Below are 15,469 nucleotides of genomic sequence, written 5' to 3' on the forward strand. Positions count from 1 at the left end.
CAGGAACTACGAACCTGCAGCCTGCAAAAAGGAGACCCCAAACACAGTAAGATAAGCAAAATGAGAAGACAGAAAAACACACAGCAGATGAAGGAGCAAGATAGAAACCCACCAGACCTAACAAATGAAGAGGAAATAGGCAGTCTACCTGAAAAAGAATTCAGAATAATGATAGTAAAGATGATCCAAAATCTTGGAAATAGAATAGACAAAATGCAAGAATCAGTTAACAAGGACCTAGAAGAACTAAAGATGAAACAAGCAATGATGAACAACACAATCAATGAAATTAAAAATACTCTAGATGGGATCAATAGCAGAATAACTGAGGCAGAAGAACGGATAAATGACCTGGAAGATAAAATAGTGGAAATAACTACTGCAGAGCAGAATAAAGAAAAAAGAATGAAAAGAACTGAGGACAGTCTCAGAGACCTCTGGGACAACATTAAACGCACCAACATTCAAATTACAGGGTTTCCAGAAGAAGAAGAGAAAAAGAAAGGGACTGAGAAAATATTTGAAGAGATTATAGTTGAAAACTTCCCTAATATGGGAAAGGAAATAGTTAATCAACTTCAGGAAGCACAGAGAGTCCCATACAGGATAAATCCAAGGAGAAACACGCCAAGACACATATTAATCAAACTGTCAAAAATTAAATACAAAGAAAACATATTAAAAGCAGCAAGGGAAAAACAACAAAGAACACACAAGGGAATCTCCATAAGGTTAACAGCTGATCTTTCAGCAGAAACTCTGCAAGCCAGAAGGGACTGGCGGGACATATTTAAAGTGATGAAAGAGAAAAACCTACAACCAAGATTATTCTACCCAGCAAGGATCTCATTCAGACTTGATGGAGAAATTAAAAGCTTTACAGACAAGCAAAAGCTGAGAGAGTTCAGCACCACCAAACCACCTTTACAACAAATGCTAAAGGAACTTCTCTAGGCAAGGAACACAAGAGAAGGGAAAGACCTACAATAACAAACCCCAAACAATTAAGAAAATGGGAATAGGAACATACATATCGATAATTACCTTAAATGTAAATGGATTAAATGCTCCCACCAAAAGAAACAGACTGGCTGAATGGATACAAAAACAAGACCCATATATATGATGTCTACAAGTGACCCACTTCAGACCTAGAGACACATACAGAGTGAAGGTAAGGGGATGGAAAAAGATATTCCATGCAATTGGAAATCAAAAGAAAGCTGGAGTAGCATTATGCATATCAGAGAAAATAGATTTTAAAATAAAGACTATTACAAGAGACAAAGAAGGACATTACATAATGATCAAGGGATTGATCCAAGAAGAAGATATAACAATTGTAAATATTTATGCACCCAACATAGGAGCACCTCAATACATAAGGCAAATACTAACAGCCATAACAGGGGAAATCGACAGTAACACATTCATAGTAGGGGACTTTAACACCCCAGTTTCACCAATGAACAGATCATCCAAAATGAAAATAAATAAGGAAACACAAGCTTTAAATGATACATTAAACAAGATGGACTTAATGGATATTTATAGGACATTCCATCCAAAAACACCAGAATACACATTTTTCTCAAAAGCTCATGGAACATTCTCCAGGATAGATCATATCTTGGCTCACAAATCAAGCCTTGGTAAATTGAAGAAAATTGAAATTGTATCAAGTATCTTTTCCGACCACAATGCTATGAGACTAGGTGTCAATTACAGGAAAAGATCTGTAAAAAATACAAACACATGGAGGCTAAACAATACACTACTTAATAACGAAGTGATCACTGAAGAAATCAAAGAGGAAATCAAAAAATACCTAGAAACAAATGACAATGGCGACATGACGACTCAAAACCTATGAGATGCAGCAAAAACAGTTCTAAGAGGGAAGTTTATAGCAATACAATCCTATCTTAAGAAACAGGAAACATCTCGAATAAACAACCTATCCTTGCACCTAAAGCAATTAGAGTAAGAAGAACAAAAAAACCCCCAAAGTTAGCAGAAGGAAAGAAATCATAAAGATGAGATCAGAAATAAATGAAAAAGAAATGAAGGAAATGATAGCAAAAATCAATAAAACTAAAAACTGGTTCTTTGAGATGATAAACAAAATTGATAAACCATTAGCCAGACTCATCAAGAAAAAAAATGGAGAAGACTCAAATCAATAGAATTAGAAACGAAAAAGGAGAAGTAACAACTGACACTGCAGAAATACAAAAGATCATGAGAGATTACTACAAGCAACTATATGCCAATAAAATGGACAACCTGGAAGAAATGGACAAATTCTTAGAAGTGCACAGACTGCCAAAACTGAATCAGGAAGACATAGAAAATATAAACAGACCAATCACAAGCACTGAAATTGAAACTGTCATTAAAAATCTTCCAACAAACAAAAGCCCAGGACCAAATGGCTTCACAGGCAAATTCTATCAAATATTTAGAGAAGAGCTAACACCTATTCTTCTCAAACTCTTCCAAAATATAGCAGAGGGAGGAACACTCCCAAACTCATTCTACGAGTCCACCATCATCCTGATACCAAAACCAGACAAGGATGTCACAAAGAAAGAAAACTACAGGCCAATATTACTGATGAACATAGATGCAAAAATCCTCAATGAAACACTAGCAAACAGAATCCAACAGCACATTAGAAGGATCATACACCATGATCAAGTGGGGTTTATTCCAGGAATGCAAGGATTCTTCAATATACGCAAATCAATCAACGTGATACACCATATGAAAAAACTGAAGGAGAAAATCATATGATCATCTCAATAGATGCAGAGAAAGCTTTCAACAAAATTCAACACCCATTTATGATAAAAATCCTGCAGAAAGTAGGCATAGAGGGAACTTTCCTCAAAATAATAAAGGCCATATATGACAAACCCACAGCCGACATTGTCCTCAATGGTGAAAAACTGAAAGCATTTCCACAAGATCAGGAACAAGACAAGGTTGCCCACTCTCACCACTCTTATTCAACATAGTTTTGGAAGTTTAGGCCACAGCAATCAGAGAAGAAAAGGAAATAAAAGGAATCCAAATTGGAAAAGAAGAAGTTACACTGTCACTGTTTGCAGATGACATGATAGTATACATGGAGAATCCTAAAGATGCTACCAGAAAACTACTAGAGCTAATCAATGAATTTGGTAAAGTAGCAGGATACAAAACTAATGCACAGAAATCTCTGGCATTCCTATGCACTAATGATGAAACATCTGAAAGTGAAATCAAGAAAACACTCCCATTTACCACTGCAGCAAAAAGAATAAAATATCTAGGAATAAACCTACCTAAGGAGACAAAAGACCTGTATGCAGAAAATTATAAGACACTGATGAAAGAAATTAAAGATGATACAAATAGATGGAGAGATATACCATGTTCTTGGATGGGAAGAATCAACATTGTGAAAATGATTCTACTACCCAAAGCAATCTACAGATTCAATGCAATCCCTATCAAACTACCACTGGCATTTTTCACAGAACTAGAGCAAAAACTTTTACAATTTGTATGGAAACACAAAAGAGCCTGAATAGCCAAAGCAATCTTGAGAACAAAAAAAGGAGCTGGAGGAATCAGGCTCCCTGACTTCAGACTATACTACAAAGCTACAGTAATCAAGAGAGTATGGTACTGGCACAAAAACAGAAATATAGATCAATGGAACAGGATAGAAAGCCCAGAGATAAACCCATGCACATACAGTCACCTTATCTTTGATAAAGGTGGCAGGAATGTACAGTGGAGAAAGGACAGCCTCTTCAATAAGTGGTGCTGGGAAAACTGGACAGGTACATGTAAAAGTATGAGATTAGATCACTCCCTAACACCATACAAAAATAAGCTCAAAATGGATTAAAGACCTAAACATAAGGCCAGAAACTATCAAACTCTTAGAGGAAAACATAGGCAGAACACTCTATGACATAAATCACAGCAAGATCCTTTTTGACCCACTTCCTAGAGAAATGGAAATAAAAACAAAAATAAATAAATGGGACCTAATGGAACTTCAAAGCTTTTGCACAGCAAAGGAAACCATAAACAAGACCAAAAGACAACCCTCAGAATGGGAGAAAATATTTGCAAATGAAGCAACCGACAAAGGATTAATCTCCAAAATTTACAAGCAGCTCATGCAGCTCAATAACAAAAAAACAAACAAACCAATCCAAAAATGGGCAGAAGACCTAAATAGACATTTCTCCAAAGAAAATATACACACTGCCAATAAACACATGAAAGAATGCTCAACATCATTAATCATTAGAGAAATGCAAATCAAAACTACAATGGGGTATCATCTCACACCAGTCAGAATGGCCATCATCAAAAAGTCTAGAAACAATAAATGCTGGAGAGGGTGTGGAGAAAAGGAACACTCTTGCACTGCTAGTGGGAATGTGAATTGGTACAGCCACTATGGAGAACAGTATGGAGGTTCCTTAAAGAACTACAAATACAAATACCATATGACCCAGCAATCCCACTACTGGGCATATACCCTGAGAAAACCATAATTCAAAAAGAGTCATGTACCAAAATGTTCATTGCAGCTCTATTTACAATAGCCCGGAGATGGAAACAAGCTAAGTGTCCATCATCAGATGAATGGATAAAGAAGATGTGGCACATATATACAATGGAATATTACTCAGCCATAAAAAGAAACAAAATTGAGCTATTTGTAATGAGGTGGATGGACCTACAGTCTGTCATACAGAGTGAAGTAAGTCAGAAAGAGAAAGACAAATACCATATGCTAACACATATATATGGAATTTAAGGGAAAAAAATGTCATGAGGAACCTAGGGGTAAGACAGGAATAAAGACACAGACCTACTAGAGAATGGACTTGAGGATATGGGGAAGGGGACGGGGAAGCTGTGACAAAGTGAGACAGTGGCATGGACATATATACACTAGCAAACGTAAAATAGATAGCTAGTGGGAAGCAGCCGCATAGCACAGGGAGATCAGCTCAGTGCTTTGTGACCACCTAGAGGGGTGGGATATGGAGGGTGGGAGAGAGGGAGATGCAAGAGGGAAGAGATATGGGAATATATTTATATGTATAACTGATTTATTTTGTTATAAAGCAGAAACTAACACACCATTGTAAAGCAATTATACTCCAATAAAGATGCTAAAAAAAAAAACAACCAATGAAACAAATACTGCAGGGCATGGATATACTCCCCCACCCCAACTCCAAGCAGTTTAGCCTGTGTTTGCTGATTTTTTTTCTTTATTTCTCTTTTTGGCACATCAATAAACAGTAAGAAATTCAAGAAAAAAAAAAAGAGAAGAGTTTGCAACATACTGAACATAGTTACCATATGACCCAGCAATTCCCCTCGGTGCATATCAAAGAGAAATGAAAATGTATGTGAGCACAAACACTTGTAAGTGAATGTTTACAGAAGCATGGTTCACAATAGCCAAAAGGTGGAAACAACCCAAATGTTTATCAACCAGTAAATAGGTAAATAAAATATGCAATATCTGTAGCACAGAAATCATTGTCATAAAAATGAATGAAGTACTGATTCGTACTACAACATGAATTGTTGAACCTTGAAAACGTGCTGAGCAAAGGAAGCCTGTCACAAAAGATCACATATTGTATGATTCCATTTGTATGAAATGTCCAGAAGAGGCAGTTTATAGAGACAGGAAGTAGAGTACTGGTTGCTTAGGTCTGGAGGTGGGTGAAGGATGGGAGTAGCTGAAGAATGGGAATTGACTGTTAATGGGTATGTAGTTTCTTCCACGGGAAATGAAAATACTCTAAAATTAGACTGGTGATGTGGCACAACCCTGTCAATACACTAAAAGACATTGAATAGTATACTCTCAAAATGAATTGTATGGTATGTGAATTATATCTCAACAAAGCTGTTAAAAACAAACGAACCTTAGTTAACGATGTGTTAGTTTGTCATAACAAAAGTACCACAAATTGGGTGGGGGTTAAAGTAGAGAAATTTTTGTCTCACAGTTCTGGAGGCTAGAAGTTGAGATCAAGGTTTTGCCAAGGTTGGTTTCTTCCATAGTCTATTCCATGAGGAACAGTCTGAGGGAAAGTCTGCTCCATGCCGCTCTCCTAGCTTCTGGTGGACTACTGGCAATCTCTGGTGTTCTGCGGCTTATAGATGCATTCCCCAGACCTATGCTTTCACGTTCACATGGTGTTTTGTGCGTGTGTATCTCTGTGTCAAATTTTCCCCTTTTTTATAAGGATACCAGCCCTATTGGATTAGGGCCTCACCCTAATGACCTCATCTTAACCTGATCTTCTGCAAAGACCCTATTTCCAAGTAAGTTCACATTCACGAGTCCTGCGGGTTAGAACTCCAAATTCTTTTGGGGGAACACATTTCAACTCATAAGCAACAGTAAGGACATTATTATTTTCTTTGATTCTAAATAGAAGACCAGGATGCTAGAATCTTGCTTCCTTCTAAAGAACACATCCCATTCTCTTTTTAAGACTGTAAGACTGTAATACAGAGAGAAGATATTTTTCTACCTCCTATTAGCTTGAATACTTACCTGGAGGAAGTGGAGCTTTTCCAGAGTTGGTGATGAAATTTCAGAATGTTTCTGTATCCTTCAATGACCTTAAAAGTCATTTAATTTAATCACCTACCTAGACTTGAATCTCCTTTCTATAATGGATAGACATGAAACCGGGCTTGGAAACGGGACCACTGGCAAGCAATTCACCATCCAGCAGTAGCTCCCTTGCCGATAGGTGACAGTATCTTGCTTGAAGCCCTGAGGTCTGAGGAAAGGGCACAGGAACTACAATGGACCCTGGTTTGGAGTCAGTTTATTGTGCGGCCTGTCTGTGTGACCTGGGTGGGTTGCTTAACTGAGTCTCTGCTTCTTTGTCTATAAAATGGGACTAGTAATGCTTGCCTTGCACAGTTACCTATAAAAAACTTTTTTATAGCAAAATGCCCAACACAAAATAGAAACAATAGCAACAAAAAGCTGAAAATTAAACAAAGCAACCAAGGTTTGATTTTCTAAATTAATTGACTAATGTTTTTCAAATGCACTGTCAAGGAAATGAAAAATTTTGAACCAATACTGATCGTTTTCATTGAAAAGTCCTATTTTCCCATATGCACGCTAATTGATAATATACAGCGTTTACAAACATTTTTCTGTAAAATGTGGTGGGTAGATATACTCAATAAATTAAATTGATATAAGTACCAAATGCACATTTAAACTTATAATAGTTATTAGTTCACAATATTATAACTTAGCATATTTATTAAAAATAACAACTTGAAAAATTTGTCTTCAATTTTTTTGACTCTTTTGGGGGAGAGGGTGGCATGCTGCGAGGCATGTGGGATCTTAGTTACCTGACCAGGGATTGAACCCGTGCCCCCTGCAGGGGAAGCATGGATTCCTAACCCCTGGACCACCAGGGAATTCCTGATTTGTCTTCAATTTGATTGGAAAGTTTATGCTAGAATGATGTTTATCAGCCATTTTACCAGGTTTTCTTAGTCTAGACAAATCATGTTTTATTTTTCAGCATCTCTTATAACACTTCAAAAATGAAAGTGATTTTCCTGCTGGGAGGAGGACTGTCCTGGACTGAAAGCATAAAATAACTCTGGAACTAGATGGTCCAGGTGGCTATTCCCCCTGACAATTTAGTTGACCAAAGTTAATGGTCTTCTTAAATTGTGTTCATTCTATTCCACTTTATTTTTACCTTCCCTTCCCTCCCTTCCTCCCTCTCTCCCTCCTTCCTCCCTCGGTCCCTCTCTTCCTTCCTATTTACTTATGCAGTTTTGAATTCAGTTTATTTTAGTTGCAACAAAGCGAGTACTGATCAGTTCACCTACTCAGGACCTCACAGTCAATGGACTATATTCCAGGTTCTGTCTGGCTCCAGGTGTATTTCCACATAAACTGGCTGAAGTAGGCAGTGAGGAGGGGGTCCTTCCTCAAGCTCAGAACGCCACTCCTCTCAGATCTGCATTCATCCATAACTATGAGCTGCTTCCTGTGGTGACGGAAGTGGTTGCAGCTTAGTGAACATAGATTTTAACCAAGTTATTTTTGAATTGTTGAGGCGTAACTGGTGGTGTATCAGATGTCAACTGAGAGCAGAGCTTGATGTCTAAGAATTTATATATTCTTTCAGTCAAATTTTTTATTTATTTATTTATTTTTTGCAGTATGCGGGCCTCTCGCTGTTGTGGCCTCTCCCATTGCAGAGTACAGGCTCCGGACGCGCAGGCTCAGCTGCCATGGCTCACGGGCCCAGCCGCTCCGCGGCATGGGGGATCTTCCCGGACCGGGGCACGAACCCGTGTCCGCTGCATCGGCCGGCAGACTCTCAACCACTGCGCCACCAGGGAAGCCCTTTTCAGTCAAATATTTACTTAGTTTCAATTATGTATCAAACTCTGCTAGGCACTGGGATACACTAGTAGGTGTGAGAGAGGTGATTCCTGCCTTCACAAAATGTAAAGTATAAGGGAGATAAAAGTTGATTAAACAAATAATTATGAAAGAGCTCTGAGAAGGGAGAGAGGCACAAGGAACTTTGGGGTCACAGAGCAGCAGGATCTTTCTTGCCTGATGGAGGCTGTTAGAGAAGGTTCGCATAGGAAGTCATGTTTATCTGAGACCTGAATGACAGCAAGTTACCCAGGAAGTGGGGGGGGAGGGAGGGCAGAAGGGGATGATTCATCCAAGTCAGGGGACTTCATGCTAAGATCTGGTGATGAGAGAGTATGGAATACAGTGCCATACACTGAAAGAAGGATGGAAGCAATAGGGGTGAAGGTGAGAGAAGCTGTGCTTGTGCTTGGAGTTGTTTGGGAGACACTTTAGACAAGAGAGATTGCCCTGCCCTGTGGCCGGCAACTAGAGGCCAGCTGGATGGAAGAATGGCCGAGGGTCATGTGGCTCATTTTCCATCAGAGCACCCGTGACTCTCACTGGCTCACTCTTTCCTCTCCTACGTAATCCCATCAGTTCAAGGTACCATTTCTGTGCTGCTGTTGCTCAGCCCCTGTCAGCTGCCCTGCTGAGCCTGAGTCACTCGTAGACATCCAGGGGTGGATGAGTTAAATGGCTAACGAAATAGCAGAGGTTGGTAGGCAGCCTGAACAAGATAAGGAGATAAAAACTAGCTCCTAGGAAGAGGTGAAACTAGACTAAAGATGGGACAGTAGTTGGGCTATCAGGGTTTCGCAAGTGTAAAATAAAATATAAGCAAAGTCAAGAAGTCAAAAGGTTAATTTCCTGAGGCCAGGAATCAGACAGAAGTAAGACACTGAAGTTTGGAAGAATCTTTCATAAAACAATTTGAGCAATGTGGTGGCTGAACCTAATTTCTTTACCCAGCTAGGAAGACTTAATGACTCAGTGTGTTTGGTGACACTTCCTGCCACAGGTGGGTTACCAAACAGCTAGAGTGTAGTGCATTCTGAATCTGTGAATTAATTACTTGACCAATCTAGTTATTGGATATTTATTGTATATCACTTTCCAGGTGTTTAAAACACTCAACAAGTCACTTCTTAATAGTATGTGTTTTTCCCAGACTTTAATTCTGCTAAATCCCAATTAAAACAAACTCTCCCATTCACAGTGAACACACTCATCATGGACAAGACTATCCTGGGTTTCCACACTGGAGAGTGAGCTCTGAGCTCCTCTCTGGCAGGAGCTATGTGTTAATCAATTTTGTATTCCTCACTGACCACATTCCACCAAGTAACTACCAAGTACCTGGTTCTAAATAAAAGTTTGTTGGATGAACGGGTGAATTTAAAGCCCTACAGTACTCCATGGAAATAAAGCCATGTTTCTCTACCATCTTGCTCTCATCACTTCCTATTCATATAAACTTGTACTAATTATTTAACCTCTCTAAACCTTAGTCTTCTTATCTGTAAAATGTGGTAAGTTGCTGGAGGATTAAAGCCAATAATTAGTACAGTGCTTAGTTCAAAGATTTTAGATATTGAGACTATTAGAAATGATACTCTTCTTTTAGAGGTAAATTGGTTATTTCCATGATATCTTTAAAGTTTAAAAGGCACAAAGTTCTTGTGGACTTAAATTAACATGTTAGGACATGTCTCATTTTCCAACAAATATTTATTATCTTTTTTATGGGCTAGACTCTGGTGGTAGGGGCCTACCATTAAGTTGCTCACCTTCTCAAGGGAAAAGAGACAACACAAGTAAAGAAACATTACCTTGTGATGAGTGTGAAGATGGAAATGAGCCTGAAGACTTGACAGGTGGTAACAGGGGTGCCTGGGAGACCTAGGAGCGGAGATGGGAGAGAGGAGATGGGAGAGGGAGGGGGAGGGGAGGGGTGATGGGGGAGAGGAGATGAGGGAGGGATGTGCCATGCACACCTGGGCAATGTTTAGAGTTACCACTGTAGATTCCTGAGCAACTTAACTCACACCATAAATAAAGATCTTATTTATTTACAAGACTGGTTAATTTATAATACTTAAAAATTTGTAAGATGGTCAACATAAACATCATAGCTAAAGAGTGTATTTGTGACGTGGTAGACATAAACTGACAACATAGACAATAATAATGAAGACAGAAATAGGAACTACATTATATAAACTGAGAACATTAGCAAACGACTTGTTACATGCAAGCAACTTGGTAAATATGGTTGATGAGTGCAGAGGGAACTGAACTGGCTGTGTCACACCTAGGAAGGGATCCTGCAGGAGAATGTAAGAGCCCAGGAGTTTGCAGAGTGAGCAAAGCATTAAAAACACAGGCATAAGTCTGAGTGCCAAAGGTAGAAGGTAGATGGTGGCAGTAGTAGTTCATCCACTCATGGCAAGCATACTGAGCCCCAGTGGCCGTGGCTCTCACTGTGCTGGGCTGTGGAGGCAAACACACAAGCAGGCCAGTCTCTGTCTCTCAGTGGGAGGGAGTGGATATAGGACTCAATCTTAGGAGCTACAAAGAGGGCAACAGAGAGGTGATACTTGACACCATGAGCACGGATAAGTTCACCCAGACAGATCACGTGAAGAGAGAGCAGAACAATAGGCTGAGTGTGGGCTTGAGGAAGCCCAGGCAAGGCCAGAGGACATTAAGTCTGGTTGGGTGGGTAGAACCCACAGAGTAGAAGTCGAGTGGGAGGGGAATGAGCTGTGAGAAAGTTGAGGTGTTTGGATGATAACTAATGGGGAAAGGAAACTCAAAAGAGAATTTCAGTTTTTTTTTCCAGAGGAGAGAAGAGGGTTGACCAAAGGGAAGTGCAAGGAGAGCAAAGAGGTACAGTTTCAGGAGAGAGGAAGCCTGCCTAGTGGGGACGTGGGGCAGGAGTTGGGTGGGGATTAAGGCTGGCCTGGGGAGGGGGAAAGACGGCACAGCGTAAGGATGGGGTAGGTGTAACTACGTTGTGGCTTGGGGGATGACGGTGCAGGAATTTGAGAGAGAAAGTGTGGTAGTGAAAGAAGCAGGAGGGGGCGCAGGAAGGAAGTGAGCTTTCCTAAGGCTCTCTAAGGAATTCTCCGAGGAAGAGGACCACGGCTTTGGCTTTGGTCCCTGAGTGATGGACAGGACAGGATGGTGGATGGCATAATCAAGGTGAATGATGGAGAAGGTGGTTTTGGCAGCAAGATTAGAAACTGAGATTAACTGGTGATGAGAGGAATAATCTCCAGGGGAGGATGTTGCCATAGTCCAGGCAAGAAATAACCAGAGCCTGGACTAAGGCATTAACTGGGAAGATAAAACAGGAGGAATAATTTTAGAAGATAGGAATAAAAGAACAGCAATATATCTCAACTGTCCAATACAGCTGTCACCATCCACTTGTGGCCAGTGAGCTCTGGAAATATGGCTAGTCTGAATTGTGCTGATGTGCTGTGATGTGAATTACACAACAGGTTTTGAAGACTTAGTATGGAAAAAGTATTTCATTAATATATTTCTATTGTTTACAAGTTGAAATGATAATAGTTGGAATATACTGGGTTAAAAATTTTACTATTAAAATTAATTTCCCCTCTTCCTTTTTACTTTTTTTTTTAACAACGTGGCTACTAGAAAGTTCCAAATTACATATACGGCTCAAAATATATTTTTGTTGGGCAGTGCTGCTGGGAGGTCAGTAATACTGGGGTGGCCACTGGGATACGGAGGAATTGGTACAAGGCAGAGCTGTAGTGATAAACCATATTTAATTTGAGTTGGTAATTAGGTTTCAGGCTGTGATACCTATACATGGAGTTTTGTCCTGCTGATTCATTCAGGGGGTTCAGAGTACCTTTGGCTGTTACCTGTCTGCTATGGTACATCCACCCTCTCGGCTGATAGAACTGGATATGCGGTGGGTGGTTAATGGAAAAAAAATCAACTAAAGGAGAGAATCATAAAAAAAGAAGCACAGGGCTTCCCTGATGGCACAGCGGTTGAGAGTCCACCTACCAATGCAGGGGACACGGGTTCGTGCCCCGGTTTGGGAAGATCCCACATGCCACGGAGCGGCTGGGCGCGTGAGCCATGGCCGCTGAGCCTGCACGTCCGGAGCCTGTGCTCCGCAACGGGAGAGGCCACAACAGTGAGGGGCCCGCATACCGCAAAAATAAAAATTAAAAAAAAGAAGCACAAAGCACACTTTAATTAGTTTATTTAAACTTAAAACATGTGTCCACTCATCCATCAGTTGGTTGTTGGTTGTTGGAACGAGGCCTTCTCCCCACAATGTGTTTTCTACTGTTACGGTTTCTTTAAAGTGACAGGTTTTGAACAAATCTAAGAGCAGAATTCTTAAAGATTTTTATCTTTTCCTCAGTCCTTCACTGTTTTTTCATTCATACCTAATTCCATTTTTAAAATTCAAGTGTTTCCTGGACTTTCCTGGTGGTGCAGTGATTAAGAATCTGCCTGCCGATGCAGGGGATACGGGTTTGAGCCCTGGTCCGGGAAGATCCCACAACCCGCAGAGCAACTAAGCCTGTGCGCCACAACTACTGAGCCTGCGCTGTAGAGCCTGCAAGCCACAACTACTGAGCCTGTGTGCCACAACTACTGAAGCCCACGTGCCTAGAGCCCATGCTCCATAACAAGAGAAGCTACCACAATGAGAAGCCCACGCACCGCAACGAAGAGTAGCCCCCGCTCGACGCAACTAGAGAAAGCCCGAGCACAGCAACGAAGGCCCAACGCAGCGAAAAATAAATTTATAAAAAAATTTTAAAAATTCAAGTGTTTCCAAAGCATCCAACTTTTTTCTACTCTTGTATTTATCAGTTTACCCAGTTTTTTAACTTAATTACACAATGACAAGTAAAAGTGGCATGAACATTTTGGTGACACCTGCCTGACGCTTGGTTTGCACACAACCCAGTGATGAAGGAAATGGGAAACGGGAGAAATGAGAGACCGGTGAGACCAGCTGCAGCCCCGGTCAGGTTGGGGACACAGGCTCCCGACAGTGGCTTCATGGTGTGGACGGGAGAAGGTCAAGCAGAGTTTGGTCAGAGAATTTCTTCAGGGCTTCCCAGGAACGCCCGGCACTGGTGCTGGGAGTTCACGGGGGAGGGAGGATTCTGAAGCAGGATGTCTGGATGGGGCTGCAGTGCCAGTGAGACGTACCACGCCTGAAGTCTGTCCCAGCAGGGAGTGAAGGGGCTCAGAAGGCTTTGTTTAGCCAGCACTCCTCTTGTGAGCGCCCGCCTTGCCGGCGTGGGAGGACGGGTATGACGTCGAGCTCAGCCCTGTGGACCAGGGCTCACTGAGTCTCCGCTGGCCCAGAGCCCCTTCTTCGAGGCGCTGTCTGGGCTGGGAGCCAACGAGCTGTACAGGAATGCGGGGACGACCACCTGCCGCCCTCGTGACCCGCGCCCGCCTGCGGGGCATCCATGCGGCCTCTGTGTCAGAAACAGAACAGTGTGGTCGTTGAGCTCTTTTACAGAAAATGAAGTGCGTTTGTATGTAGATAAATTCTTATTTATTCAGCACGTAAGCTGGGGAAAAAAAAACAAAAAAAGGCCTTAGTTCGTTTTCCATCTTCTTTCCCCGGCCTTCCTTGGCTTGGCGGCTCTTTCCTCCATCTTCCAAGCCAGGAGCATAGCATCTTCTCTCTTTAACTCTGCTTCCCTCTGCTTCCATTATCACGAGTTCATGGGATGCTCATCGTGCCCCTCATTTTGGGGTGAAGTCACTGAGCAGCTTCCAGAAACAAGCAGACCTGGGATTAGAACGCTGTCTGTCAAACCTCAACACCAGTCTCCGGAACCAGTGTCCCTCCAATCCTACTGTGCATCAGAGTCACCCTGAGGGGATGGGGGTGGGGGGAACTTATTCAAGTGCAGACTTCCAAGCCCCACACCCAGCTGAAAATTGGATTTAACCGGTCTGGCATGTGGCCATGCTCACCAGGTGATTCTGATGCAGCAGGTTCATGAACCCTGAAGTTCAACGCTACATGGCCTCTCCGGGGGGCCAGAGAGGAGGGCCAGCCGGAAAGGGATACTGCTGAGTGAGGAATAGGGCCTGGAGAGGGAAGAAGAGAGATTTGCTGGAGCCGGTCATACCAGCTTGTGTGGAAGGAAAATCAAATGCAGGCGGGACTGCTAAGAGAGCTCTGAAATGAAGCCTCAAGGCCACTGAGGAAGTGATTCCGGATGAAATCTGACCTTTTGACCACTTACTCTCTTAACGCGGGCATGCAGAACACCTGCCCAATGTTCCAGAAACTCGAGACGCTTATTGGACCCTTACCCCAAATATCTGCTTGCACCAGGGTCAATCATGATTCTTGCCAGACAACTTTAACAACCTTGTGGCTTTTGCCTTTATAAGCCCCTGACTCTTTCTCTTTCTTGGAACACTGGGTTTTATCTGAATCTGTCTCTGGTATTGTAATTCCTAAGACCCCCCAATAAACTCTTTTCTTATTTGCAGCCTTGTGTGTTTCTTGGTTGACACTTGCAAGAGCCAATTGTTAAAATTAAAGGAATCTTATGAGTCACTTGTTAAACACAGCCATTATTTATAAAAAATAAATTATATAAACTTGCAAGTAAATAAATTATATGAAGAAAAAGGGAATAAACACTCAAAACCCACCACTTGTTCATTATGCTGCTATATTTTATTATCCTCTGTGCTCTCGAGGTTTTTGTGTCTATTGTATCTGTACAGGAGAGATGCTGTATGTAGTAGTTATCCTCAGCATATGGAGCTTGAAACAACACACATTTATTCTCTAACAGTTTCTGTAGGTTGGGAACCTTTTGCTGCCTAGCTGGTGGTTCTGGCTCAGGGTCTGTAAGGAGGCTAGAGTCAAGCTGTCAGTCAAGCAGCCCTCCCAGACTTGACTGGGGCTGAAGGATCTGCTCCGTGGCTGTTGACAGCCCTCAGTAACTCACAGCTGCTGGGCTA

Source organism: Pseudorca crassidens, chromosome 4, assembly GCF_039906515.1.
Source record: "Pseudorca crassidens isolate mPseCra1 chromosome 4, mPseCra1.hap1, whole genome shotgun sequence".
NCBI lineage: Eukaryota > Metazoa > Chordata > Mammalia > Artiodactyla > Delphinidae > Pseudorca > Pseudorca crassidens.